Source organism: Thermobia domestica, chromosome 8 (genome assembly GCF_964235325.1).
Source record: "Thermobia domestica chromosome 8, izTheDome1.hap1.1, whole genome shotgun sequence".
NCBI classification, from domain to species: Eukaryota; Metazoa; Arthropoda; class Insecta; order Zygentoma; family Lepismatidae; genus Thermobia; species Thermobia domestica.
In genome coordinates, this window is record NC_137461.1 from 13976378 (window position 1) to 13993246 (window position 16869).

At 37.6% G+C, this 16869-nt stretch overlaps 1 long non-coding RNA gene across 1 annotated transcript in view; it reads right to left on the reverse strand.

Annotated features, from left to right (window-relative positions):
- Nucleotides 1-342: 342 nt before the first annotated feature.
- Nucleotides 343-16869, reverse strand: part of LOC145692693 (uncharacterized) — a 32109-nt gene continuing 15582 nt past the window's right edge. The window contains exon 5 of the long non-coding RNA XR_014132627.1: nucleotides 343-857. This is a non-coding gene — a long non-coding RNA (uncharacterized LOC145692693). The remainder of the gene's footprint in view (nucleotides 858-16869) is intronic.

Sequence of the window (16869 nt, forward strand, 5' to 3'; positions counted from 1 at the left end):
AAAAAAAATTATAAAGATATGATTTTGAATTGACCTTTCTTCCAAAAAAAAAAAAAAAGTCCAGTAGTACTGAAAATGGACATATCTTAAATCAGCGAAAGAATTAATCTGGGAATGCAGGTCATTTCCCTACTCCTACACAAAGCGAAGAAAAACCAGATTTTCCTTCACGTGTTTCACTTTTTCTTCCTGGTGATAATAATATACTTTACACATATTTTAATTTTACAACGAACTAAAACAAACATACAAAAGTTAAGTTTCAATGTACCAAAATTACTACAAAGTTTTCAAATATTCTTCTTAGTTTGCTAAGCTCAAAACAAATTTCTTATTCTGCTCCTAAAGCATTATATTTGTCTTGAGACAAATTAAACGTCTATTTACATGGATCCGTACGCAGCATTGAAATTCGCCATTTTTATTCCCAGTGTAAGTACAAGAACCAATAACAATTATTTTTATTTTTCTCTCTTGTTTACACTTTACTTTGTAAGTATCTTCCAAACATAATTTTAAGTCTATGAAAGAAATGAATAGGTTTGAAAACTCCAAAATGTTTTCTTAGTTAGTATCATTCGTTCTAAAGCATATAACAAAAATCCTATTTTAATCCTGTAGAAAAATTACTTTCTATTTTAATTCTCCAAACGAAAGTTATGCTGTATTTCTGCCGTCGTAAATGTGCATTACAAAACAGATATATGCATCATTCCTCATAACGGTACATCTTAATTTGCACGCACAATGTAACAATAGCAAAATTATTATTATTATGTGGTTAGTACCTGAGGATGAATAAGCTTTTTTCCAGAAAAGTCTTCGTCTGTATTTTTTGTAGCATCTGGATTAATGGTCTGAAATTTAAGTGTTATTAAAAACAAAATCAACCCAATATATTTTCTAAACTAGATACAGAAACATAGTTAAACTAATACGCTCACTTTTTATCGTTACTGGGTAAATATGTTGTTGTAGCCTGGTAAACTTCTCAAATGCAAACATTTTAATACCACAATGAACACATATCAACAGAAACAAGTGATATGGCTGCTTCACATTATGGCTGCTTTAAAAACACAGTATTACAGCGTTTTATTACACCCTCTTACTAGTACCTCTCATAAAAGTACTTTGTTGGTTGTATAAACAAAAAAGTTCTGTCTCTTTTTCACCCGAACATTGATATGTCACTTAAGACATACCTGAGGCACCAAAAAAGTCCACATCAGCATCGATGACCTTCTGCCAACGTTCTGGAAGGACATGGATATCATCGCGGTAGAATGTGCTGGGCCGTGAAGCGAACAATGTATCAACTGCATTTTGCACCTCTAGTAGGGATTTGAACTCCGTCCTTTAAGATGATTCTCCGAGTTATGGAACAGGTGATAATCGGACGGTGCAATATCCGGGGAGTAAGTCGGATGCAATAGTGTTTCCCATCCAAGGCGTAGAATGGTGCTCCGTTTCATTCTAGCCACGTGGTTCTTTAGCGTTCTCTTGTGACAGGAGGACCCGTTAGCGATTCAGAATTGCTAGCTCCAGAGTTTTTGGTTTTCTTGAACATGGCTGAACAGCTGACAGCACACAACTACATCGATATTTTCATGAGATGGTAGCAGCTCCCGATGCATGATGCTGCAATCCACCATACACAGAGAAGAACTTTCTACTGATGCAGTTCTGGTTTCGGCTGTTTGCAACCGGTTCATGAGATGCTAACCAATGATGACGGTTCCGAGGAGCTCCGTACAGGACCCACTTCTAATCACATGTCAACACCCTGTACAGAAATGGTTCCTTGCTCACACGAAACAGCAAAGAAACACAAGTTTCTGTTCGAGTTGCCTTCTGGTTCGGAATCAAATCATGTGTCACTCATCGACCAAACGTGTAGTGGTTCTCAAGTTGATGGAGGTGCTGCCGAATGATTTACCAACTCACACTGAATTGTAGTCCCAGTTGCAGACATATCTGGCCACTGTTGGCCTCAATTGCTACCTGAAGATCTTCATGTTCTGTATGTATTGGTCTTCCGGCACGTGGTGCGTCTTCGAGTGTTTCGTCACCGTCCTTAAACTTGTTAGATCACGCTGAATTGTCCGCGTAGTCATGACACCCTCGCCAAAGACCTCGCAAATCTTTGCAACGGCGCTTGACCCCAGTTTGAACTCGTACAGCATGCATGCCCTTATGATGCTCTGTGTTTGTCCCATGTTTACTTTGTCCTTACCCAAGTTCACGGTGTAACTGAACTGCCACAACCAGGTATAATGCTGGATAACCTATACCAACAACTTATCTTCGTCTTATGTCCATATTCGCATTCAACTCACAATGTGAAGGCCGATTGAACACAGACCTCCAAAAAAAGCGAAAGAAGTTTCTTGGTTACCTTTATAATAAGGTTTTATATAGATTTTAAAATCTACCCACTATGAACATTTCACACAATCTATCAATATACATAGTGAAGCAAAACTCCTCTCCGCTCTTGTGTGTGTTATGATTGGGTTGAGGGACAATGATATCACTTGTAAGTGTTCTTAAACAGTGGCGGCTAATGTTAGTGTTGCAGCGTTGCGCAACGACCAAAGTATTTCAAGAAAAAATATTATAATTAATAGTAGTAAAGAACAGAAAAAATACTTTTTAATACTTGCATATATACACTTTAAATAACATATTTTTTTACTTCTGTAACTGTCCGTTCCGTTAATCCATTTTAAAAAGCGAAAAATAACCCGTCACATAGTCTCTAATTTACATTGTGTTGCAGCGAGCATGCAACGACCAGATTCCTTCAGCGCGGGAATTGGAGCAAATGTTAAGTCTCCTTTCCCCTATCTCAGAAGTTAAAGGGACTGGTCGTTGCAGTGCTCCTGCAACACAGCACGATTTCCAGTGAACGAGGAGGTTTTTCACACTAAATAAGATTTCTGAATTTTCTTTCACTAGCAGTTAACAAATGGAATTTGTTTTTATGCATTCATATTTTTAAATTACGGGACGATACTGAAGCAAATCAATATAATGACAATTAAAAAAAGTGATTGTAAAATTACAAAATAAGAAAGAAAATATCTAGTAGAGGAGAAAACAAATGAAAGTTGACCCACATTTACAAGTTAATTCTTAGCTTATATTGATAATGAAGGCTTCTTCTACAGTGATTTGTGAATCAAATATTAATAAGTAAGTATGTAGAATCGCTCCCCCCCTCCTCTGTGGATAGTCTTTTAGTATAAACGTATTTCTTTTATAAAATAAGTATATTTTATACTCTTGGTAATTTCCACATAAAACTGTATGATGGGGAACGCCACATTGAATTTGGGACTAATTAGCAATGCTCAGGGGCGTAGCCATTAGGGGGTCCACCGGATCCGGACCTCCCAAAAATTTCGAATCTTGGCTAACATTTGTAGACTTTCTTAATAAACTATACTTTTTCTTAACACAGAAACGATTGATGTATGCTAAATATTTTATTTTATGCCTCATCATGTACTCTTCTTTTCTTATAAAAATAATCGTTCTATCATTTTTTCTAAAAATATAGGTGACAGTAAGTAAGAATTACTAATCGTCTTTTCGAGTGCAGTATAAGTTCCATATTATGTAGACGTATTGGACCTCCCTCAAATACTTTGGACCCCTCCCAATTAACATTTCTGGGTGTAGAAGTGGAAGTGCTGTTCTTTGATTTTTTGGCTTCTGTTACATGCTGATCCTTCATTTGGCGGGTTTCGAGGTTTCCTTTCCAGAACATATCACATTGGTAGGCATTGTTTCGCCTCATGTGGAAGTATATTGTGTTCATCGTGCATTACGTAACAAGCAAGACGGATGATTTGGAATGTAGTTTTTTTTCTTTTACGCACATGTGTGTGTGTTGGTGTATGAATATGTGACATTCGGAATCCATATACCAGTACCTATTTTGTATCAGCTGTTTCGGTTTTTAATTATTAGGTTTAATTTTATTGTGTGTGCTTTAATTCTGTAAATAACCTACAAATTCTGAATGAATTGTATACCATGACTTCTGTAAATAACTTACAAAAAACATTGACCAGCTTTCAACTGAGGAAAAATTTGCAATTAAGGCTTAGACAAAACAAGCAAAGGGCAATTCAGAAGAGTGTTCGAAAAAAAATCCAGTTTAAATTTACAGGATATCTTATGCAGTAGTGTTGTTTGCACCAGATATATTTCCTTAATTTATTTTAAATTTTCCTGGATAAAATGTGAATAAAATGTGTTTAATGTACATTTTTTTATAACACTAATCTCTGCTACGAACTCTCTTTAGTCAACGCTGAAGAGGAATTTGGATCACTGTCAAGGACTGAGTTTGCTAGAGTGAATCGTTCGCAATAATCTAGAAAAAATATTTAGTAAATCTACAAAGCTTTGAAATTATTATTAACAGTACCTATGGCGTCAGCAAAAGATGAATTTTTTTTCCACATGAGAAATAATTGACACTTTCAAAGGAATTGAATGTCCCAAGAAAGGTTATCACCATTGGTTATACTTTCCATCGAAAAAGACTTGACAATAAGAATACTAGAGTTCAACCAGCATGTATTAGACAGATTTGCTTCAATCAAAGAGAGGAGAATGAACTTACTAATTAATTAAGGTGGTTAATCGGATAAAATGATCTGCATTTTTTATTTTTTAAAAACAGAATTTTATTTAATTTAACATGTAACATAGCATTTGCATCTAAAGTTATGCTGATTAGTTAGAGTCTACTTTATATCTTCTGTCTCTTATCATTCTCAGTGGTAGAGCGTTCACCTCTGGTGCTTGGGGTCCCGGGTTCGATCCCAGCCCCCGCCAAGTGAACTTTGTGGTGGACAAACACCGTGTGCGTGGGTTTTCTCGGGGTTCTCCCGTTTCCTCCCACTTTCTTCATTCCACCATTTCATTCATCACTCATCATCACCGTCTCCTTTAGCCTAACCGGCATAACCGTGGGACGTAAAACTCAAAGATTTCATTTCATTTCATTTTCTCTTATCGTTCGTACTGCAACACCCGAAACCACAATCCACCGGCCGCCACTGTTCTTAAATATCAGATGGTGCTATCAGGCATCATGGCAGCCATCTTAGATTAGTCTTAAGAATTTGAAATGCAAAGAGATTCATTTTACGTGATTTGACACTAGAATTTTACTAGAAATACCTTTGTGGTTATTTTAACCCTAAAAGAAGTAATTTTGGAGTTACTTCTTCTGAAAGTTTCGTAATTATGCTTTTAGGGGTTAAGCTAATATTTCGTGTTACATAATGCGTGCTCTAATGATCCCAAGAGCTACGCAGCAGATAGCTTCGCTATCGGAGTGGTTCCCATGTCGGACAGGTCTTTAGGGATAGAAGCCAGACGAAAAGAGATACTATGGGATTGGGGAGTAGTTCTACCATTACCACACTGAGGCTGAAGATGATATTGGCAAGGCTCAGATGTGAACCAAAACAGGTAGGGACAAGATATCCTCTTTGGCTGTTTCACTGCCAGGTGGAAGAACTTAGGACACCATCATGTTTCTCAGCTCCTAGAAAATAACATGAAAAGAAAAATAAGAAAGCGTAATGTAAGCGCATACCAAGCTACTAATTCACAGAGGGTCGCCCAAGGCAGTAGAGGGATGTAAAGCTAGGCTTCCTCAGTCGTCATCAAACGAAACAACTGCAGGATAGTAACATGGAATGTACGATGGTTGTTACAGTGTGGAAACTGGAAAATGTGATGAAAGAAATGGAACGCACGAAGATAGTTACCTTGCAAATTAGCGAAGTTTGTTGGCCTGATAGAGGAGACATGTGGAGCGGATACTTCAGAATGATTTATTCAGGAGCTGTAACCGATACAGCTGGAGTCGGTTTTGTCCAGAATAAGAAGATAGGACAGAAAGTTACAGACAACTGGAGATACAATGAAAGAGTAGTAATGATGAAGGTAGGAACAGAACCGAGGAATAGCATGATAATCCAACTATATATGCCCACACCAGGCTACACAGATGTGGAAGTAGAAGAAACCTATGAACAAATAGAAGTATTGATAAAAGTTCTAGACCAGGACAATTTAATCATCATTGGTGACTGGTACGCAGTAATCGGCGAAGTAAAAGAAGATAATGTGACGGGGAATTTCGGCCTAAAAGAAAGGAATGCGAGAGGTGCACGCTTAGTTGAGTCCTGCAAAGGTCATAACCTGACTGTAACAAATACGATCTTCGAACAATCACTAAGAAGAAGATACACATGGACAAGACCGGTAGACAAAGAGAGATTCCAAATACACTATATAATGGTTCGACAAGTATTTAGAAATCAAGTGAAAAACAGTTAGAGTTACTCAGGTGCAGACGTTGATTCTGACCATAATTTAGTTTTTATGAAGAAAGACTAAAGAAGGAAAGAGTGGGAGCATCAATCAAAAGATGGAACACAATCAAGCTAGGAAGAGATGGAAACACGAAGAGGAAATTTGCAACAGCGGCAGACAGGGAGACGTCTAATGTAGGTTTAACGAGTGATGATATAAACGAAATGAGACGCCATGAAAGTAGGACTTATAAAAGCAGCCGACGAACACATAGGATAAGAACCGAGAACCCAATATAAACCCTGGATAACAGTAGAAAAATCGGAAATGAAGAACAAAAGAAAATAGTTCAAGATAACAACGAAGAAGAACACAGAAGGTGCAGGAATCACATCAACAGAGAAGTAAAGAAGAATATAGAAAACTGGGTAAATAACGTGCAAGGAAATTAATTAACATATAGTCGAAAGCAATACAGAAACGGTATATAGAAAGGTTAGAAAACAGTTCAGAGAGAAAAAGAAACGCATAGACATTATCATTGACAAGAACGGGACAACGCTAATAGAAGACGAGCAGATAACAAGATGGAAGGAGTACATCAGGTGGAAGACCTCTACAAAGGAGATAAAGTGAACGAAGAAAAGATAGGGAAGAAAACGTCGATGAAAATTAATTACAACCATTAATTTTACAGTGCAAACTTGACAATGCTTTAAAAAGAATACAACATAGTAAGGCCCGAGGAATAAACCAAATACCAATGGAAGTTATTAAGAATATCGAAATAGCAACAAAGACGAAAGTATTTAGTCCTATTAATGAAATGTACATCTCGTAAAAAAATACAAGGGACTTCGAGAAAAGCATATTGGTCCCTATCCCGAAGAGGAAAGGACCACGGAAGGCAAGGATTTGGACTTTCACCACTCCTGTTCAACGTCTATATAGAGGAGGTTATGAAAGAATTCATAGATAAAAACGAGAAAGGCGTAAAAGTAAGTGGACAGGTATTCAGCACGATAAAGTTTGCTGATGACATAACACTGATATCGGAGAGCGAAAAGCACTACCAGGAAGCACTTTCAAACTTGGAGGACCAACTGGAAAAAACATGCAAAATGAAGTTAAATAAGAAGAAAACCAAAGTGATAGTGCACAAAAGCCGGGAAGGAAGGGGCAAACGTATTGCTAAAGGGAGAGAATATCAAAGACCTTAAGATGCTCCCCTATCTAAGAAGTCTAATATCCTCAGAAGGAAAAAGTGAAAAAGACGTAAGTTCCAGAATTGCGCAGGCTAAACAAGCATTCAGTAGAAAAAAAAGGACAAATAACATCAAGAAATGTGTAGTTGAACTTCCGAAAACGATTTATTAGAACCCTGGTATGGAGCGTGGAGCTCTTCGGATATTGATATTGGATATTGAGACTTGGATATTGAGAAAAGCTTAAATATCCAAGCTGAAAGCATTTGAAATGTGCTGTTGACGCAGAATGCTGCGCATATCATGCACCGAAAGCAAAAAGAAATGAAGACGTACTAAGGGAAGCTAATGAAGAACCACAGATCATGAAGATAATAGGAAAAAGAAGAAACAGCATGCTTAACCATCTTATTTGGCACTCCCATTGGATCACCGTGTTGATAGAAAGGAAGGCAGAATAAAAGCAGGAAGAGGAAGACCAAGGATAAAATATATAGATGCAGTTTCCAAGAAAAGATATTATCAAAGTATAAAACAGCTTTCTCAAGGGAGAGAAAAGTTTTAAACTTGTAATATTAACCACCAACCTATGGTTGAGGTGAACGAGAAGAATGCAAGGTATTTGTTTAGAAATATGTTGGAATTTCTCCTTCTGGAGTTATCAATGAGGGGGATCACTTGTCCTGCAACATAGCTTGATGGTTCTCTCCATTCATGGTCCCACAGATAAAAAAAAGGTCAAGTATGCGAGTGACACATAGACTCTATACCACACCACACCATTACCACAAACTGAAAACTTCTTCGAAACTCCTAATTTTAAGCATTTGCTTTTAAAAATCAGACACTTGATCTTCAATTAATGGTTTATCTCTGATTCAACAAGAATGGCATCATTTATAGTTGGAAAACTTGGAAAATGGGCTTTAATCACTTGTGACCCGAACATTCTATCTAAAGATATTTTTTAATAAATACAACACAAAAACTTGTTTTCATGGTAATTCATTTACTTATTTTTAATATCAGTTCTACAAGTAGTCCAACCTTCAAGTACGACATTTTCTCGCAAGTTAACAGATAAGCATTTAAATAATACAAGTTAACAGATAAGCATTTAAATAATACAAGTTAACAGATAAGCATTTAAATAATACAATAATCTCTAAAACCAAGGGGAAAGAAGAGAAAGTAAATTGTAGATCACAACATAGACCTGCTATAGACACGAGAGATCAAAACATTCACACGGAAGGAAACTGTCATCTTAATGGGGACCACTTTTTGACAATTTTCTTTCTCTGACAGATTTGTTTACAAAAATAAAATAAAATAAACATGTATTTAAAACAAAATATACAACAAAATGTTTGAAACTTATATAAAATCTGCTTTGAAGAAAATCACTTGTTTAAAACAAGTTTTAAACAATTTGTTTTAAAGAAAAGAACACTGCTGCTTTGGACTTTAATACTAACGAATTTCTAATGAAGCTGACGTAGATTTTCCTTAGATACAGGGGTTTGACAAGAAAATGTAAAAACACTTCATACAGGACACGTAAGTTTGGCCCTCCACTGTACAACACGTGTTGCGGTTGCCGATCGTTTTTTGTTTTCAATGTGCCATGTGGACCTTTCCCTTCCTTCAGCAGTAACCAATTCACCTGTGAGTATCATGGAGTGAAAATGGTGCGGTAAAATTGGCGACCTGACAGACTTCCAAAGAGGCATGATCGTTGGTTCTCCTCTGGTTGAAGCGTTAGTAGCAACACTGGCGAATATTGTGGGGATATCGAAAGGCACTGTGTCCAATGTAACGAGGGCATACACAATTCATGGGCAAACGACGTCTGCAAAGCACAACAATAGTCGAAGGACAATTCTGTCAGATAGGGACCGAAGGGCATTAAAACGGATTGTACCAGCTAAAAAGACGACCACTGCAATGCAAATTACTCTGTACTCAATTCCGGCCTACAGAACCCGGTTTCATCGAAACAGTACGACGAGAACTTCATAAAATGAAAATTCATGGCAGGGCCGCTATCACCAAAACTCTCGTCACAGCAGTAAAACCGCGGAGGTGTATCCAGTCGTGCAAGGACCACAAGTCGTGGACTCATAAGCAGTGGAAACACGTAGTGTTGTCCAATGAATCGACCTTCATCTTTTTCCCAACAACCGGTCGTGTTTACGTATGGAGAACACCGTCGCAGGCCTATGATACAAGCTGTCTGCTCCAAACTGTAAAGCATGGGATGGTTCTGTTTCAGTATGGGCAGTGATATTGTGGTTTTCTGCAGGTCTCATCATATTCCTGCATGGAATGATGAATGCTAAGGCGTATGAGACCATTTTAAGGGACCAGGCTCTACTCATGGCCCAAATATTGTTCCCTGATGGTGATGGCATCAACCAAGATGATTTGTCACCCTGTCACGCTACAAAAACAGTGAAATCATGGTTTAAGGAGCATGACCAGGAGCTATCACACCTTCTCTGGGTCCCACAATCACCAGATCTGAACATCATTGAGCCATTGTGCTCTGAGTTAGAAAGGTATGTTCGGTCTCATTATCCTCCGCTAGCATCCCTTAAGGAACTGGAGCATGCATTGGAGGAACAATGGTACAAAATTCCACACACCACGATTCAGCAGCTGTATACGTCCATTCCACGAAGGATCCAGGCTCTCTTGAACGCAAAAGGAGGCCCCGCACCATAGTAGGTATGATTTTCACATCTTTGCAAACGTTTTAGATTTTGTGTCCAAACCCTGTATATTTATCTCCTAAATCCTGGCTCAAAAACGTAATTCGATATCACAATGAATACAAACAAACTGGTTGATTGTTTCCTGAAATAATTTCTAGGATAGCCAACATCAAAACATTTAATTTTCAATCTTTTAAGCTGTTTAGGACAAACCATGAACATTCTTCTTTTTTAGAAATGGACAGTTAACTTTAAAATCTATTTGAGCACTTTGATTGCCAAAAATATTTACAGTAATAGCCACCATCTTCTCTAGATATTTTACGACATATTAGTACTTCAAATTCACTTAAAGAACATTGATCTTTTGATAAGTTTTTGATTGAAGGATTGGTTTTACAAAGGTTTAAAATCTGTAGAGTAGCAGTCCATATAAACGTAGACACAATTCATAAATGTATATTTCATCAAAGTACATTAGCTGCGCAAGGGATTCTCTACAAGGTATAATCCCCAGACAAGCTCTCAACAGAATTATCAGATAAGCTCACAATTAAAGACGGGTCCAAATCAGGCTAAAGGAAAACCTTGACAAAAGTAGAAACGTAATACTTTGGCGAGAAGTCGGAAGTGTTAGGGATAGGCAACTCCACAGCTTCTTCGTGTTCGAAATAACGCACGCCGCGATGTACTCAGGGCCAGATTTAGGGAGGGTGCAAAGGTGCAGTGCACCCCCCTTCGTTGTAAATATACACTACCTAAAGTGAGAAGCTAGCAGTGAGTTTTGCAAAATCAATAGTTTCAGTCAATTTTCTGAAGATTGAAGGACCGAGAGCAGACACTTAGCATTTAAAGGGCACTTCCTCATTCACACTACAGATCCCTAGAGACATTTTAAAAATTCAAACTTAATTCAAATGTACTGGCAGTTATTTGGTGCATCCCTCTCTGAAAATCCTGGATCCAGTCCTGGATGTACTTTATATGGCCACGGTATATTTCACGTTTTTCTCACGTTTGGTGTGAAATAAAATATCACAACATACGTTATAAAAAACACGAAGTATTGTAGTGCTGATATTTCCTAACACTTACTACTTCCCCCTTAGCAATCCATGCTGACTGTTGTCAAGGCTTGCCTCTTGCATACATTAGACTCATTTTGAACTTGTAGCTTATATGAGATCTCTGTTGAGAGTATGTCTTAGAATCATACTCTGTACAAATCCCCTTGCACACCCATTACACATTCACGAACTATGAATTTTTGGATTGTGTATATATAACTTCCTTTAGACCGATATAAGACGCTAACCCACTGTTCCACGAATTCGAAATAACGCATGTTGAAAGTTTGCTTTTTGACGATTCTGGACAGTCCTAACTCTGAATCTACACATTTTTCCCAGAGATCCATCTCAACTTTCTTATTTTGATGCGATGTTCATTGTCTTCCCTATTTTATATAGTTTATTAAATGTCTATCTGGTTCATGCTGAGTAAGTGACACAGTGATATATATATATATATATATATATATATATATATATATATATATATATATATATATATATATATATATAGGGCGTTCCATAAGCCATGCACATAGGCCATCTAGCCAACTACTGAAGATACGAAAAAATTGATAAGAGAGCAATGTTGTTGGAAGGTATGTGTTTCCAATCTAAAAGGTTAGAATTTTTTAAATTGGAGCAATCGTTTGGGCTCTACAGTGCTATAGTACCCAATCGTAAAGAAAATGAGACATTGCATGTTTATATTGGACAACTACGAAGGAAAGAGTGTGTAGTTTGATATACACTCTATCAAGAAGAATAGAAGGAAAGGCCACAATCAAGGTTATGAAGAAGGATCACACACGACGTCTATCCAAGGATGAGGCGTAACCATCAGAATGGAGGAAGTTACCAAAAGAAAATTGAATTGAATTTATTTAAGGGAAATTGGTACTAATGGCTTAATGATGTCGCCGAGATGACACATGAGGACAATTGAATAAAATTAGTACGCTCTGTCCGACCGCGAGTCGTAACCAACGATCACAACTGCTCTGGCATTCTGACTTAAGTTACGTGCAGTCAACAAGATCGACACGAAAGATGTCCCAGAAAAGTAATACCAGTCGAATGTCTGCCCATATCTCTCCTCCGCAAGCATCATTTTTATACTCTCAAGGTGTATTTCGTGCAGGAGTTGCATGAGGAAGATGCCGACCGACGACGTGAATTCTGTGAATGGTCTACACGCGCACAATATGAACAACCTATTCTCGCGGCTAACATCGTGTTTTCTAACAAGGCTACATTTCATTTTAATGGAACTATTAACGGACATAACAACACGTATTGGAGAGAGAGTAACCCTCATGTTACCGAAGTTTCCTAGCAGCATGCCAGGTATAAATGTGTGGTATGCAATTCCCAGACACACAGGACCTTGACAATGTTCTGGTCGGTCTTGTGTTTTTATAGAGGACATTGACACGTGAAACCTATCAAAATCTGCTACAAGCGATATTGAAGCCTTATTTGGACAACTTGCCCCTCGCAAAACGCCAGAACGTTTACTTCCAACCCGATGACTCACCACCACACTTCAGTATCAATGTTCGACAATGGTTGGAAGCAGCAGTTCATGGACATTGGATCGGGAATCGAGGCCCGGTAGCATAGCTACCAGGGTTTCCTGATTTAACACCACTTGATTTTGTTGTCGGGCAACTTAAAATGCTTGCTCTACATACAATTGTTGATCTACAATACAATATCCGCGGGGCCTGCTGCAATTACCACTGACACTCTGCAAAGGGTGAAGGCATGTTCGTGACATCGTGTGCGAATTTGTGCACATCAAGATGAACATCACTTCGAACATCCAGGCTGAGCACAGTTGTAGCATTGTTTTATCATTTTCAGGATGATCCAACAGGTAGGTGTCTTCATGTGAGTGGGTTAGGTTAGGTACGGCATCCATTGCGTGAGTGTCACAGTGCTTTCTCCTGATATCATTCAACAAAGATGGTACGTCATTTTCACTCATCAGACGAATGCTGGGATAGTACATCTCAAATGGCTGGAGTCTTCATTTTTTTTTCCTTTCCAGTGATATAAATAGTGTTACTCACTAGACCAGAACATTGTTGTGTTTCGTTTCGCTTCGAAAACTCATACTTTTCAGAGGCACGAGACTAAATAACCAACAAAATGTGACGAGACAACAAGTTCCATCAATTAACTGGTAGAGTATCTCGTACGCCTTACTCTATTGTTCATAATCATCAAGCAGTCCCTACGGATGTAGGAAAGGCTATTATTTTTGCTTCCTATTTTCAAGATATATTTACATCTCTGCCTGGTTGGCATACACCAAATCGCTTGCAAGCAACTATAAACCGACATACCGTTTCAGCTTCTACTTCCTCTCGCCCATCTGTTAATCATGATTTAGAACCCAATAATCCTCTAAAGATGCTGGTTCCCCCGAAACTATTAGTAATACACTTAGAGGTAAACGCAATGCTGCACCAGGATTTGACTCTGTTACCTAAGTACTCATTAGACGTGCGCCTCTCTCTTTGCTACTCTTTCTTACCAATATCTATACCTTTATTCTGCGAACTGGATATTTTCCACTCGACTGGAAATACTCAAAAGTACTTCTCTTTCCTAAACCAAAGAAACCTCCATCAGAAGTCACATCCTATCGTCCCATTCACCTCACTAGTTGTCTCTGCAAAATCCTGGAAATAATCCTTGTCCGTCTCATGCACGACCATCTTCACTCACATAATCTTCCTCCAATACACCAAGCTGGATTTCCACCAAATTTTAATACTCAAGATCAATTATTCCGTCTCACCACAGCTATTTACAATCAATATAATACAGATTTTCTTTCTTGCCTTGTAACATTTGATTTGTAAAAGGCTTTTGACAAAGTTTGACGCCCTGGCTATCTATATAAACTTCGTAACTACCTCCGGCCAACTTCGTAAATCCGCTTCATACACTCCTTCTTAATAGGTCGATTAGCTTATATCTCAATCAATGGAACGCTATCTCATCCTATCTTGTTGCAATCTGGTGTACCACACGGCTCATCTTTATCTCCTTTATTATACTTACTGTACCTAGCTGATCTTGTTGTTCCTAATAACACAACAATATTTCAGTTTGCTGACGACACTGCTTTTTTTCACAACTAGAGGCACCGTACAATTTCTTAATAAAACCATGCAAGTAGCTATTGATGCATTTGCGTGATGGTGTCATGTTTGGAGGTGAATATAACACTTCCAAAAAAACAAACCATAGTTTTCTTACCACGTCGACCTCGTTCACGTGTACATCGAAACCCGAATCTACTTCGCATTCAGGTTGATCTTACGCCTATTCAAGTTCCAAGTAGTATTACGTATCTCGGTGTCATTTTTGCCACTCATCTTACCAGGACTCTACATCTCAACAAATTCATAGGTCAAGCGCAAAATTGACTTAATCTTCTCAAACTATTAGGTGGCATAACCTGGGGATCAAGGGCACATACCGTTCTCAATACATATAAAACTTTCATGCGGAGTACACTAACCTACGGACATACAGCCTGGGCATCTGCACCCCTAAAATTCTATCAACAAATTGCTATACTAGAACGCCATGCTATACGCCTAGCATACCGCATCCAACAGGTTTACTTTATGAGATGATCGATTTTCTGCCATTATTAACGCACCTGGAAAAACTTCGTATACATTACATCAGCAAACATTTGGCACAGACCCATCCTATGATACTTGATATACTCCGCTACGACCGTGACAACGATGCTCCGCCAAGATTCATTGACACCCCTCTCCAACACTTCATGACATTATATCATTTACAGTTAGATAATGAAATGTTGGACCCCGAAATCTATACAATCTACCGACCGCATGAACTTTCATCTCATATCTATACATCATATGCACAATAATACCTATTAACAAGGGCCTCCTCCAACTTCATCAGTTCCTGAATCGCTCCAGGAAAAGAAGATAACTTCATTCCTCTAAACTAACATAACCTTGTGATGTGACATTCAAAACACTACATTTCATCCATTCATTACATTTGTTCATTTTTTTTTACTGCAGACCTCAACTTTCTTTTCCTCTCACCATTTGTGTTTATATAATAACTGGCAATGTTCACTTCTAGCCATTAATCTATTACTGCTTGTGTTATTTATTTATTTATTTATTTTATTTATTCTCTTGAAATTATTTCAATTGATGTATGTTGAATATTAATGTGATGAATAAAAAAATAATAAACCTGACAACCCTTAGACCACCCACATTTCCATAGAGACAATAGATCTACATTGCAGCACCTACCCGAAGAAAGGGCACAACGCTTTAACAGGACGAAGAACTTTAAAAAATGCTTACTGTTGAATTGACACATAAGTAATACACGAAAGTGTAGTCATTTTGTGTTGTATCAACATCTCATTTTTTGCTGTGTAGAAATAAAGTTTTCTTCCCTCGTTTCGTAAACTTTGTAGAACTCTTGGCTCGTCTCGATTCTTGGAAAACTTTCCTTCTCCCGACTCGCTTTGTAAATTTATGTACAAATGTAATCCCTAATTTCTATTCTTAATTTCATTTAAAATTATCAGAATCCTTCCGTGTCACTTGTTTAGACAGGGAGTGTGATATAACAACATTTAACCGTATTTGAAGTATATTGTGGAATGACTTGCATATCTTTACAATTTGAATTTTCATTATGTTCGAACAAGGCTCACGGGTGCTTAGTTAAAATGCGTAGTATGTTGTGTCGCTGGTTCAATCATAGATCGCACCAAATGGGGTTCGTCGTGAATAAATACCATGTTTGCAGTGTTCCCAGATTGAGCTACAAGTACCGGATTGGGGGACTTTTTAAGTGTTCTTTCTAATAAAATTTCAAATTGGGTGACACGCTACTTTGTGGGCTACTTTTAATTATATACTCCTAAGAATGTGCTACTTTCTGATTTTCATTTACGAAGTCACAAATTGTTATTTTAAAATATTACAATAAAAGTTTCATGTGTTGTGTATTCATTGCACAATGAACAATAGCTTTACTAAAACTAACATGTTAGATACTTGTTTAATTCTTGTTTTAGTACTTCTTTTATTTCCAGATCTCACAATGCTAGATCCTTGTTTACTTTGTGCTGATGCAGTAGCATATTTTTAATCACGTGCGATACTAGCCATAGAATCTAAATGCTCCGTCCTAATTGGTTAGAGTTATCTTTTCTCACCACATACCATATATCCAGTATATATATAGCAGAAAGCAAATACAAGATGCTGTTGACCCTCGTGGCGGAGCGTGAAAGCGAGGAATCTAGTAATGAAAAGCGGTTTCGACGTGGGTTCAAACTCTGCCCAAGGAAAGATTTTTTTAAATTTTCATAACAACCTTTCATTAAAATAATATTTATTTTTCCTTGTACGTAATATATAATGCACAAATTTTGCACATACAACTTTATTGGTAGAAAGTAATTCAATATTTAAAGAAACATAGCTCAGCGACGGT